Source organism: Chenopodium album, chromosome 3 (genome assembly GCF_948465745.1).
Source record: "Chenopodium album chromosome 3, dcCheAlbu1.1, whole genome shotgun sequence".
NCBI lineage: Eukaryota > Viridiplantae > Streptophyta > Magnoliopsida > Caryophyllales > Amaranthaceae > Chenopodium > Chenopodium album.
The window spans coordinates 45688392-45698467 of NC_137836.1; positions in this window are offsets into that span (position 1 = coordinate 45688392).

The following is a 10076-nucleotide window of genomic DNA, read 5'->3' on the forward strand; positions in this document are numbered from 1 at the left end:
TTTGGTTTGTATTGTAGATTATGCTATTGTATTAGATTTTACTACTATATATTTGTACATGTGTTTAGTGACTTCGAACCCATAACGAACAATTTCTGGAATCGCCACTGACGAGAAAGAAGAGGTTTGCTAACGATTGGGCATCCTGGTCCATGGCCCTACTTAAAAGAGACAATACTGAGTGAATTAAATGGATTTCATTAACCACTATTTGTCAAAAGAGCTTTTTGGGTATTCCATTGTTTCCTGGTGAACTTAAGATTGAAAAAACATAATAATTTCTCATAAGAGCAACTCCAATGGTTGTAGCTAGGGACTTGCTTGAAATTTCAATAGTGCCCTAGCTACTAGCTTGACCATTGGAGCTAGAAAACTCAATTAGCTTGGCTAAGCAAATTAGCTTTGCCAAGCTAATTTGCTTGAGAATTAAACATGCCAAAATAAAAATGCTCATTGCACCAAGTAAGCTCTTTCCATGTAATTTCTATCCAACAACTAATACTAAGCTAATAGCTAGCCATTGAAGCAAAAAGTAGCTAAAATGATACTTAGCTTAAAAGTTTATGTGGCATGACTAGTTAATTGTCAAATTAGGTTACCATTGAAGTTGCTCTAAGTCGCTTAAGTTAAAAATTATAGAATGCATGAAATACATTCTAAGGGATTTGGATTCTAACGGCCGTAGATTACATTGCAAACGATAACTACTGATAGATTCCTCAATCTTTTCCTAGTATATACTCCGTAATATTTAATTCAGCGTTTACATGTGCAAGTGCTATTATTTACAAGTATGTACCTCGATATACAAGTTTTGTTTATCGGTGAGATAAATGGTGGCATGCTCTACATGAACATTTTATAAGGGTGTAATGCCCCGTATTTTCATACGTATTTTCTAATTAATTAATTAAGAAGTATTTTTATAAAAAGGGTATTTTAGTAAATTTATTATTTGGAGCCAAAATAATATTTGAATTTTGGCGCCAAAAGTATTTTGAAAATTAATCATTTTTTTTTTTGGATAAGATATATTATCCATTTATCCTATTTTAAAAACCGGATTATTTACATATTTCCGATATTTTAATTAAAGAAAAATAATATTTTATTAATTATTTTATTATGGCCGAAATTTTCCAATAATAGCTAGGATTTTCGAATTTTCCATGTATGGAAAATCTGATTTTTCTTAGTTATTTATTGGTAAATAATTGGTAATTAATTAATTAATTATTTAATTATTTATACTATATTTTTATACAATTATTTTATTCCTTACAAACCGAGCAAAATCTTCCTAAATATATCTAGAGGAATCCGAATATTTGAGCTATGGTAAGCTCAATATTTTCGGCACTATTGAATTATTTTGGGGGAATTTAATTGGTAAAGTTATTTTTTAATTATCTACCAAAATCTCCTATTTTCCTTAATTCTAATTCTCCATCTTTTTAATATCAATCATCATATTTTCTTGCCAATTATTCTTCTTAATTATTCCCCAAGTAATTCTAATTTCCTTATTATTTTTCATAACATACATACCTTCCATATTCAAGTATACACAATCACCTTAATATCCAAACTTTCCTTAATTCTTTTACTCACTTCTCCAAGTAATCTCATAAACCCTACTTGCCTTTAATTCTTCCCACATTCTGTTGCCATAATTCTTGCATGAGCTAGCCTATAAATACCCCTTCATACGTCTCACATTCTTCACACCAATTCTCTTCTTTTTTTTCTCCTCAATTTTACACAAATCATCCCGTTTATCTTTGAAGCCAATTTTCGTCAGTTTTTGGGGTATTGACGTTTCACAAAAGATTGTTCCTCTAAAAAAATCCTTGAGGGTAGGCTCAAGAATCACCCAATTCGGAGTTATATCGAAGGAGTTATAGCCTCTACAAGTTCTTCCTATTCTTTCCAACGCAAATCCAATTCTTCTCTTTTCCTTGGTTTCTTATCTTTTCTTATTCTCTTCTCTTATTCAATTATTATTATTATTATTATTATTATTATGGGGGATTTATAATTAATTATTATGAGTAGTTTTAATTATATAAAATCATATTTTTTTAATGACGTTTATGAGAAATTAATTTAAAAGGTTCATGTACATATAGTTGGGGGTTTTTAATTATTTGTTAACCTTATATTGATTAAGGTTATATTTATTTATAGGGTGTGTTCGATAAAGGTTCTTGAGGTTCTTTTTGTGTGGTTTTTCTAGCAAGGATCAAGGTACGTTTAGGTGGCTAGATACCTTTGAAAGTGATTAGTTTGAATAACATGTTTTACATGATTTGATTGATGATTAAATTAAATTGATTTGAATTATGATTTTGAAATAAATTATGTTTGAAGGTATAGATTTTAATAAAATTATTTTGAATAATTGATTTTTAAATCATGTTTTGAATGGTTTGAATTACTTATCGTGTTTAAATAAAGGAATTAATTTTAAAAGGTTTGTTGAATTAAATAAAGGTTTTTCAAGGAAGAGTTATTGATTTTGAAAAGTTATTAATATGAGATTTTATTCTCAAGAATTTATTTACAAGGTTTGATTTTGAAATCATGTGGAATTATTAAAAAGGATTTTGAATTATATTGGAATTATTGGATATTAAAAGGATTTATTGAACCATTAAATTATTATTATTAATGCTGTATAAGCATGTTACTAATCCCACTATGTGGATTTGGTTTTTGATAAGGCCTTGGGCTTTGTATGATCGGGTCTTTCCTTAAGAATAGCCTTGTAATATAAGGAGACTAGCTTGGGGGGTGTGCACACTTGGGTGAGAAATTGGATTATAATTAAAAGGAATTGGTTCTTAATAAAGGAATTGGTTTTATTAACTATTATTTTGAATATGAATCATTGGAATCGGTTTTGGAATAACGAGTTTTGAATTATTTGATTAATTATTGGAATTGGTTTTAAAAGCATGTTTGCAAATAAATTGAGTTTACACTATCTTGCACTTATCGTACTTAGCATAATTTGCTAATCCGTATTTCCTATTTGTTTTGGTTCGCCCTGTTTACCATAATGCACTACTAAAATTTGGGAATATTGCGACTGTGTTATTGCGACCGTCTTAAAAATGGTCGCAATTTATATTAATTACGACCGTTTTATAGCCTGTCGTAATTTTCATTAATTGCGACCGTTTTTTTATTTATTGCGACCGTTATAACGGTCGTTACAATTATATGATTTTTTTTTTAAAAAAAAAAATAATTACGACCGGTCTGACGGTCGTAGAACCGGTCGTAACAGTTTTTAAAACAAAATAAAACAAATCGATTTTGCTTTTGTATAAACCAGGGGAAAGGGAAATAAGAACAGAGAAGAAGAAGGGGGAAGAGGGTGAACCACAAACAGCGAAGAGAAGCGGTCGCTGCTCTGCTGTTGTTCCCGCCGGCAACCTCACTCCGGCCGTCGACGCTACACAGGTATGTCGTTTTAATTTTGCTTTTTTTTTTAATTTTATTAAGGCCGTTATTTTGTGCGAAAACCCTAACTTAGGGTCGCAAATCAACACCACGCAGGCCCCCCGTCGCCGGATTCCCCTCCTGCTCTTCCCTCCTTTGTATTCCGGCGGCGGTACTCAGGTAAGTGGATGTTAATTTTTTTTTTTTTGAATTTCAGTTTATTTGAGCGAAAACCCTAAAATTTGGGTAAAAAACTTCTCCTTCGCAGGCCTACCGTCGCCGGTGTCCTCTTCTCTCTTCGCCTCCTCCGTTAGCTGTCCACCGTACTCCAGGTAATTCATGCAAGTTCTTATTCTGCTAATGCTTTGTGCCATGTTTAATTGTTTGCTTGATAATTTGAAATGGGGTTTTGTTGTTTTGATCTGGGTATCTTTCATTTGTTTGGAATGTTGTGATCTTGGTGATGGTGATATTTGATTTTGGTAGTATTATTATCAGTTGCTTTGAAGTTCTTTGGTTGACTTAATTTTATTGATGCTGACTTGGGTTTATATATATTTTGTTTTTATCAATATAATTTGTATGATAAGTTGTGGTTGTGATAATTTGTATGATGTACATGTCTAGTGATTATGTGGTTAGTAGATTGTAGAGATTTTGAATACTTTTTAATTTAAGAATTTGACAAATTTGGATTAGATGTGTGACAATTAGAAAATTGTAGCTTGAATTGGGAGAGAATGAAACATTATTAAGAAGTATACATTCCATTGAAATCAGTCCATTCCATTCGATTTCACTCTGATGGACTAAGAACAACATTTCCATTTAGCTCCTGCTCTTAATTGCTCCAATTTCGGGACGGATCAATGCTGTTCAAACACACACTCATCTAGCTTATATATCATATTAATACACAATACAAAACAAGCACTTTGTCTCAAAAATTAATCAAACTAATCCCTTTCTTCTTCTCAATAACAGCTTTAGTAGCTTCCCTTCTAAGAATCACAGAAATGGCTTTTTGGGATGCAATTTTCAGCACTTGTCAGCACTTGGAACACCCTAAAAGTTTCAATTGTGAATCATACATTCATACGTTAAAGATAACATTTTGCTGTTTCTGTTACCCCGTTTTTATTCCCTTAGGCATACACTGCTGAAGGTTGGGACTTGAGAGCTATGAAAATTAATCAAACTGGAAAGTGAGTAAGTCTGTGCCCTAATGTCATTGGTCCTAAGTTCTAAATTAGCATTCTTTGGAACTACTAGAAGACTGTAGAGTGTAGACTGTCACTCTTATTTAAGGCTATGTTAAGCTTAGTAGTTTAATCTTTGATCTGCAAAGGTTGCTTGCATGTTCCTTCTTGAGTATTATGCATTTTAGTATGGTACATCTTGCGGGCCTGTTGGACTTTTTATAATGTCTTGAGATGTGAAAGTGGATGTGGTATTGCTGATTGTGTAAAAGTAGTTATTGCCTGTCTTTGGAGATACTACTTATGGCAACTATTTATGGATGGTGTGAAGTGTTATGTGCGTATATTAAGTTCGATTATCATTTTCTGAATGAATTATTTTTTGAACTTCTCTAGGTTATATCAGTGTGGCATTGTGATATGATAATTTTAGCGTTGGGAAAAAAAACCTATTTTTCATTTGATATATATACTTGATTTTTCTTTCATTATGGTGGTTGAGCCTCTTAGGACTATGTGCTTTACTGCTTTGGAGAATTTTAGCTTATTGAGTAAAGATTGCAAGATGAGATGTTTTACTACCTTTGCCTTTTCTGTTTTATGGGTCTTGATTTCAATTAAACCATTTATTCTATTGTATAAAATACACTCGTTGCACAAAAGTTGGTGAAATTTAACTCTTGAACTTTTGATTAAAGCTATGTTCTCAGTCTTGACCTTTTGGTTGATTTTTTTTTTAATTTTTTTTAATTTCGTTATTTAATGTGAAATAGCTAATTGTGAGTTGCAAATTAACCCCTTTTGCAGCTCCATCGCCGCCAGATTCCGCTTCTGCCTGACCTTCCTCCTTTTGCTGTCTTTTTCCATCGCCCCCACTAGGTAAGTCGGCTGTAGTTGTTTATTTTTTTCATTTTAAAATTTTTTATAAAAACCCTGCCTAAAAGTGTAACACCACCATATACCAGGAACACCTTCGTCGCCGCCTCTGCTTTTCTGGTCAACTCCTCCGCTGTGTGTTTTTCTTCCATTATTTATCTACTTCTTTTACTTGTGCAATATGATTCATATTTATGTTAGTTGTTTATGGAGTTGTGATCTCATGTGTTGGATAATTTTAGTTTGGTATTGATAGCTTGGTTCATTGTTGGATTTTTTACGCTTTATTATGCGTAGGCTAGAACTTGGATGTGTTTTTGTTGGAATAGAAATTTATTTTGCTTTATGTCCAATGCAGGACTATTGGATGGTGTGAACTCATGTGTTGGATATTTTTAGTTTTCGTTGTAAAAATAAATGATTCTTATTGAATTACAATGGCTTTATTAGAAATATGTATGTTTAAGGGGTTATTATAATCTTTTGAACAATAATTTGTATTATGGTTCTATAAAGTATTTTGTAAATTATTTTGTTTTTTCATGAAGGGTTACATGTTGTTGTTTTTTTTAATATTTTGATTTTTGTTATCAAACTCCCATCTTTGTTAAGTATACAAATCATATTGCTTCTATTATTTTATTAATGTTACATCAATTTACTTTGAAATGGTATAAATATAATTTTTTAGTGTAAGTTATAAATAATTTAATCAATATTGTAAATTATAAATAATAAGTATCTTAGAAAAAATGTTGTAAAAATTATAATTATTTATCAAGTTAGAAGCATGTGACATAAAATATGTTTAAATCTCTTAATAAAGAATGTGAAATCAGCTTTCCTGTTCAAGTCATGATAAGGACCTTTGGATATCATTCCGATTCTAATTGTATCGTATGCCATTATTGTAATGAATACAAGTTCAGTGTGAATGATTAATGTGATTTGTTTTTCATAGTGTTGTAGAACTTGTCACCATGAAAAGGAAAGAGCGTTGGTGGATGTACGATAGACATGATGGCGGTAATGCTTGTAGACTTAGGCCAGAGTTTGTGGATGGTGTTGAACAATTCATACGGTTTTGTGAAGCTCATCCTGAGAGCCCAGGCATAGATGAAGTAAGATGCCCTTGTCTGTTATGTAAGAATAGACGTCTTCATGATGCCAACACAGTAAAACTCTATTTGTACAAAAAGGGGTTTATACCTGATTACTATGATTGGGTTTCTCATGGTGAAGGGTTCCCTACATCAAGTGTAGAGCAACCAAATACTTACCGTGAAATGGTTCTCGATGCTCTTGGGAGTAATAATGAACCACCAGGTGACGATAATACTAGTGGTTCAGACGAAGAGCCAAATGCTCAAGCAAAAGCATTTCAAGAGCTTTTAAAGGCTGCCGAGCAACCACTATACGAAGGTAGCTCCATGTCTGTTCTAGAAATGGCATCTCGAATTGTATCTTTGAAGACGGAATACAATTTGCCCCACAGGTGCGTTGATGGGTTTGCTTCATTACTGAACGAAGCGATTCCCGACAATAATAAGATGGGGAAAACATTCTATGATACAAAGAAGATTCTTAACGGACTTGAGCTTCCGCACAAGAAGATCCATGCATGCCCAAAGGGTTGTATGTTATTTTGGAAAGCTGATGCTGAGTTGGATAAGTGTAGAGTGTGCGAAAGGGATAGATACAAGAGGACTTCAAAGGGGTCATTGGTTCCAATAAAAGAACTCATCTATTTTCCAATCACTCCAAGGCTACAACGGTTGTTTGCAACAAAGAACGTTGCGGAGGAAATGACTTGGCATTCCAAAAATCCAAGAGTCCAAGGCACAATGGCGCATCCTAGTGATAGTGAAGCTTGGAAGCACTTGGATAGATCCTTCCCCGATTTCGCATCTGAACCTAGAAATGTGAGACTTGGTATGTGTACCGATGGGTTTGCTCCTAATGGCAAGTTTGGTGGTCAGTATTCATGTTTTCGCAATTTGAACCTATAAACATGTTTAATATGCATAATTTGTTTTGTTTGATTTCAGGAAGCCTACCAAAAGAAGCTTGACGAGTCTTCCACTCAAGAAGGGTCACAACCATACCCTAACCAGCTATACTGGGAGGTCGTTGGTGGTAGGAAAAAGGGTGTAGTGAAGGGCCTAGGTGCAAGTGCTAGTTTGTTTTACACCCCCTCTTCCGAGAAAGGCTCGCAATCGTACAATCCTTCTATAGCTTCACAGTTGGAGGAACGTGTGCAAGCCGAGGTTGCCGAGTGAATAGAGGAGGCAAAAGTGCAAATGCAGGCACAAATGGAGGCACAGTTTGCAACGCAATTGCAGGAGGCATTGAAGAAGGAGCGGGAGGAGGCAACAATTGAGAGTAAGCGAATGATGGAGACAATGTTGCAGAACTTGTTCCCTAACTGTTTAGGTGGTCCTCCATTTCAGTTTCGTAGGGAAGATGACCCGGACATGAGTGGTGGTGGGCTTGGTCACCAGACTTCGGTGTCGTAGTTTTTGTTCATAAAGCTCTTACATTAGTATTGTTGATATATGCCTTAGTATTTTTTGGGGGGAATATAGGCCTTAGGTTTTTTTTTGGGAATAGGCCTTAGGTTTTTTTTGGGAATAGGCCTTAGGTTTTTTTTGGGGGGGATATAAGCCATTTCATTATTTTTTGGGGAATATAGGCCTGAAATTGGTATTATATTGTTACATGTTGGCCTTATCTATTTTTGGAAGGAACATAGGCCATTACTTATTCATATAGACCTAACTTAGTTTTAAATTTAAGGTTATAAAACTATTACTAACTAATTAATATTACTATTAACTTGAACATTATTATTGTATGTATTGTTCGAAGTTGGACTTTTTAATTGTTAATATTATTATCTATATGGATTGTGCATTTTATTTTTATTTTATATTAATTTTGAAATTAAATCACATGATAACAGGTTATAGGTTCAGGTTAGGATGGCATTGTTAATGCAAATTGTAATTATTTGTAAATTGCGTTATAATAATAAAATTGCCCTGTTGCAATTGTATGAGGAATTGCGACCGTTTATCTAACCTGTCGCAGATCCCATGTTTTTGCGACCGTTAGGGCCTGTCGCAGATCACATGAATTTGCGACCGTCACAGGCGGTCGTAATTTACTGAAAATTGCGACCGGCAGGGCCTGTCGCAGATCCCATGTTTTTGCGACCGCCAGGCCCTGTCGCAGATCAATGGAATTTGCGACCGTCTCAGGCGGTCGTAATTCATTGGAAATTGCGACCGTCACTGCCTGTCGCAGATCCCCGAGATTTGCGACCGTCATAGGCGGTCGTAATTTCCAGAAATTGCGACCGCTTTGCCTGTTGTAAATATCAAATTACGTCAGTTAAAACAACGGTCGTTGAAAATATGAAAAACGGTCGCAATTTGATCTGCGACCGCCAAGTGGCCGCAATTTATTTTTTTTGCGACCATTAAAATTACGACCGTGCAGTTGCGACCGGTGACGGTCGCAATTGTGAATAGCGACCGTTTTCCTCAAAAATTGCGACCGGTTCTGACGGTCGCAATTCACTGGTTTTTTTGTAGTGATGGTAAGCAGTGTTGACTATTTTCAGGTGGAGTCATGAATGAGCATATGAGTGTCCCGGGATTTGTTTCACCTAGTTTAGGGATGTTGGTTTTGTCTTTATTTTGAGTACTCATCACAATGTTACTATTTTTATAAGTATTAATAAAAGAAAGTCGAGTTTCGCTGCAAGTTTTGTTGTTGAGTTAAGTATTTTGAGTAGCCTTGCGTAGTCACGCGGCGGTAATACGCCTAAGTCTATCTCTACGGTATAATTATACGTATTATACTAGTATTTCCGTAGAGGGAGATTTGAGGGTGTTACAAAGGGATTGCTTCATTCTGAGGTAGCTTTGGAATGATGCACCGCTTGATTTGAAATTACATCAATGCGTCCAATTAGATTCATTTATATCTCCTCGAGCACTTCATTTTGGTAAAAATTCACACTATTTCTAGAGCCCTAAATGTTTTGCTGTGGTGCCACAAATTTTTTTTGTCTCTTGGTTATGTATTAAACTACTATTCATACTACTAAAAAAATATGTATTTTAAATGCCTCAATTAGAAGAATTAAGCTAAAAAATAAATAAGGGAAATTCTCAATGGTAACTCTGTATTTCTGCTAAACTACTTAAATAGCCTTTCGTTTTTATAATTACTAGTCATTGTAGCGCGTGCCCCCCCCCCCCACGCTAAGATAAGTAAAATTTGTGGTTGTGTTCGGGCTTAGTGATATTCGTGGTTGTGTTTGAGTTTTGTAATAGCAATGATACATGAATTTGTAAGTATTAATAAGGCATAGTGATAAGAAAATGCGTTTTTAAAGGTTAAAGTTATGTAAAATGGATTAAATGTAAAAGATATGAAAGAATTGTATTGTTGTTTGTGAGACTTTTTAAAATAGAAAATTTCTAACAAAAGGCTTTTAAAACTATAAGTTGCACTTTCTTGATCCCCCCCCAACGACATATATCT